We start from the raw sequence: 4,890 nt of genomic DNA, 5'->3' as shown, positions 1-4,890 counted from the left end.
AGGTTTCAAACTTTGAAGCTCCAAAAATCTTCTGAAGCTATACAATCACTTTGGATAAGAAACAGATCAATATTTCAATCCTTTTTAACTGTAAAAAATAGTTTTAAAAATGACTTAAATATTGATCTGTTTCTTACCCACACCTATCATATCGCTCCTGAAGACATGGATTAAACCACTGCAGTCATATGGATTACTTTTATGCTTTAAACATCAAGATCTAACAATGAACAATATATTTTTACAGCATTTATTAATCTTTGTTAATGTTAGTTTTTAAAAACAGAATTGTTTATTGTTAGTTCATGTTAGTCCATAGTGCATTAACCAGCCTGATCTCACATAAAAATCGGCAAGTGTGTGCCGATTTTACGTTAGCCAAAATTGGTATACGTTGACCGAATTTGAAAACACTGCCTCCATTGGCTAGAAGCCAGTTGTAAAAAGAATTGTTTTCAGCTGAACAGGGAGTAAAACAGTGAAGAGAAATGCTTATTTTATTTAATCTACCCCCAACCAAAACCCAAATCTAACCTTAAACATTAGTAGAGACAAAATGCAATGCTGGAGACAAAAATGCAACCTCCTTATCATGCTCATGATTGTTTATACAAGCATGATTACTTCCTTGTTTGAATGGGGATTGAACTGTGGTCTCCCATGCAACTGATGCAATGCACTACCATTCAAGCCATGGCAGTGAGTCGGCATACTGTTGTCGATCCTAGGGTAACGGAACTTTTGGAAACAGCATGCCGACTTCCCATGTGATCATGTTGCATTAACTAATGTTATTACACATCGGCCTGGAATACTCAATTCTGATTGGTCAATGACGACATCTAACTGTCTGTTATTGCTCTATAACAACCGAAAACCGATGCAAACCGGAGGTGGAATTTTAGCTGTTCAGCGATTTATTTCTTCTCTCATAATTACACAGTTTCAATGCAAATCAATGTGTCAAGTCCATCTGTTTGTTTATTTGGCAAGTAGTCTTGTAATAGGCTGAATAATGAGGAGTCAGATGGTCATTTTAATAAAATAAATACCAACAGAACTCCGATGCAAACCAGAGGTGGATTTTCAAATTACATAATTTCAATGCAAATCAATATTTTATTTCCATCTATTTATTTATTTGGTTAGTAGCCTTGTAATAAGCGGGATTATGTAAAGTCAGGTGGATTTTATCGCACAATAAACCCCTACAGGGAGATACAAGTCCTTCAATAAACCCCTTCAGGATGATACAAGTCACCCTGTTGGGGTTTATTGTGCGATTACAACCGGCTGACTGTACACTGTCCCAAGGGCGTAGATTTGGCTTGAACATTGGGGAGGTTGCAGCATAAAGCATTTGTATGTTTCCATTGATCATAGTATAAATATTGGGGGAGTTGTACCCCCACAGAATCTACACCTTTGCATTATCTATTACATAATGTAGACAACTTTTAATTTTAAAAAGTATTAGTTTAAGTTGAAATTGAAAATGCATTAACAAAAAGCCCCCACACTATTATTGTTTAAAAAGATAACATACACAACTGCGAGGTATAGTGATATTTGTATCTGGCGTATGTCATCTTTTTAAACAATAATAGTGTGCTGGCTTTTTGTTTATACATTTTCTATTTGGATTTCTGTGGCCTCCCTTTAAAGGTGTACTCTACATTAATAAAAAGGTGTACTCTACATTAAAAAAAAAAAGTTTTACTCCTAAAGAAATTAAGTATACTTTTGAAACATATGTATAAAATAATGACCACTCGCATAAGATGAGGACTCCGTCCTGTTATTAGAATTTTTTACTCTTGGTTTACATTAATCCTGTCTAACTGTGAATAGTGTATTTCTACAATGGCATTTGTAACTGAAAACTATTGATTTTAAATTATGCTACTTCCACATCGCTAGGTGTCACTGTAAGGATGTAGAAAGGAAGTCCCGCCTTACAGGTAAAAGAGCCAATTTGTTTTTTTTTTTAAGCGGAATCTGAGGTAAAGAGGCAAAAAAAATTATTCCAGTGTTGTCATATTTCACTGCTGATTTGAAATAGGATTTTTGACCGTAATCTTGACCAAACGTTTTTGAGATTTTGGTCTTTCTCCATGCAAGTAGATATGAGGTGCACTGTCATGACTGGAAATAGCCTCCCGAGAGCGATCTAAAGATGGCCGCCAGTGGACTGACTTGCAAGAAAGACTTTGCTGTAGTCTAGTGAATATGAAATAGTCTTATCTGTTTCTACATCTGAAGGGTGTAACCTTTGATTTATTTTTAATATTGTAATATTGTCGAATTTTTTATTTATTTTTTATCTGTATCCCAATTCTTTTGCCAATGTTTATCTATATTGCATTTAATTGGGATTTCTCTTAGTTTTTTCCAAGAGGAATCTCTATTTTGTCATTAATTTTCAAAGCTGATTTTGCTAGTTCATAAGCTATTTCATTTTCTTTAATCCCTACATGTGTGAGTATCCAACACAATTGAACATCTATTCCAAGTTTTTGTAATTTTAAAAGTGCTGTATGTTCCTTTTAAAACATATCAGGGTTTCAGGGTCTTTACCAGGTTTAATGAATGACAGTATTACTGCCATTTTCAATAATATAGGTACATTACCCTCTCTCCAAATTTTCAGGTAATTGATGAAACATAGCATAGCATAACTGATCATGTCCTGGAGCCGTGTCTTTGATTCCTATAACAGATCTTTTCAATTCCATCACAGTAAATTCCATATCCATTGTTGAATTCTCATTTTCCTTCTTTTTACTGAAAATAAATCCCTGCTCTCTTATCATTTTTCTTCCTTTTTCTTGTAGTATATTTTGACCTATATTTGAACAAAAATGTCTCCATGTATTTATTTTTGCTGATTTAATAGTTATTCGAGCTGTAGTTACTTTCCTTTTATACAGATTATCCATGCTCATATTGTTTCTGAAAATTCTAAATGCATAGTTTCTCTCTGAACGTGAAACATGGGGGGGGGGGGGGGGGGTCAATTATTGCAGCCAATTACAGAACAATTATTAATAATTAATTAGCCAAATACCTGGTTTAGATAAGTGATCAGCCCCCTAAGGGTAACCATTACAAACTTGCTCAGGTGCAACAATTCCCTTTCAGATCACATACCTGGATAATTGGCACCCACCTGACATCAATTGTAGTGGTTTTGATTACTTTAGGATTCCATGAAGATTAATGAAGATTCCATAAGTGCATGATAGTGAATTCAAGAATTCACCATGGTTGGAAAGGTGCTTTCAAAAGGGTTCTGTGATAAAATTGTGGAAAGGCACAGGTTAGTAGAAGGATACAAAAAGATTTCAAAAGTTTCTATCCCTTGGAGTACCATTCAGAGCATTATTAAGAGATGGAAATCACATGGCACCACCAAAACCTTGCCTAGATCAGGTCGTCCCACCAAACTGGATGACCATGCCAGGAGGGTATTGATCAGGGAAGCTAGAGGCCAAAGGCAACTTTGAAGGATTTACAAGCCCTTATTGCTGAGATTGATCGCCCTGTGCATGTGACAAATCTCCCAAGCTTTACACAAAGGTAGCAAGAAAGAAGCCTCTTCTGAAAAGGTGCCACACCAAATCTCGTTTGCACTTTGCGAAAAAACACTTGAAGGATTCTAATGCCATGTGGCCAAAGGTTTAATGGTCAGAGGAGACAAAAATTGACATTTTTAGACAAAACTCAGAATCGTTATATTTGGAGAAAACCAAACACAGTGGATCATGGTGGTGGTAACATTATGTTGTAGGGGTGTTTCTCTTCAACGGGGCTGGGCAGTTGGTCAGGATTAAAGGGGAAATGGATGCTGCCATGTACACCCACATTCTTGTGGAAAATCTGTGGCCCTTTCAGCATGACAATGACCCTAAACACACTGCCAAAAAAAAAAAAAAAAAACTGCAGTGGCTTAAGGATAGGAATGTCAAAGTCCTTGTGTGGCCAATTCAGAGCCCTGACCTAAATCCAATAGAAAACCTGTGGATGGACTTGAAGAGAGCTGTCCATTGCCACTCACCCCACAATTTGACTGAACTTGAACAATTCTGCAAGAAAGAATGGGCAAATATTCCCCAGTCTATTCTTCTCTGCTGTTCTGTTCAGTCCCTAAATACACTACTTTGCATATGAATGCAATAAAGTTTGTTTTATCTACTAGTAGTTTCCCTTTCTTAATCTAACATTGGTGAGTTGGTTCTTCCAAATACAAGCATCATTATCTTGCATTTGTTTTACTCATCCTTTATAGGCTGCGCTATGTTGTTCACCACAGTTGCAGTATTTAACTGGATCATCTTTTCCACATTTTCCGTATTCCTGCTGCACTCCTTTGCACACCTTTCTTTACCTTTGCACTGGTTAGATATGTGCCCCAATCATTGACATTTAAAGAATCTTATAACTTGTGGAATGTACTCCTTGACCGGATAACTGAAAAGGCCCAGCATCTTTATTTTGTCCTCAAACTCAATCATGACAGATAATGTCTCAACTTTGTTTCCATTCTTTTTAGTGCTTAGTCGTTTGGCATCTATTACTTTACCACCTCTCAATTTCCTCCATAGTAACCAACAGAGGTACACCAGATGTTACTCTTCTTTGTCTTGCTGCTGTTCCAAGAATGTGAGTCTTGATTTTCTTTTTATCTTGTGTTTGAAACTTTAGAATGTTCTCGTTGTCCTTTGTTGGCTGTGTGTATCAAAATCTGTTGTTTGTTCAAATACTTTGCAAACTTGACTTTTCCTACTTCTCTATTGCCTTGACTATCGAAATTAGATGAAAATGTTCTTCAGATGTAACAACTGTGTAACTTTGAATTGGGGCTCAGTAGGAGATGTAGCATTTGTAGTT

This window comes from Myxocyprinus asiaticus, chromosome 46 (genome assembly GCF_019703515.2).
Source record: "Myxocyprinus asiaticus isolate MX2 ecotype Aquarium Trade chromosome 46, UBuf_Myxa_2, whole genome shotgun sequence".
Classification (NCBI taxonomy): Eukaryota; Metazoa; Chordata; class Actinopteri; order Cypriniformes; family Catostomidae; genus Myxocyprinus; species Myxocyprinus asiaticus.
Note: the sequence above shows the minus strand (reverse complement) of the source record.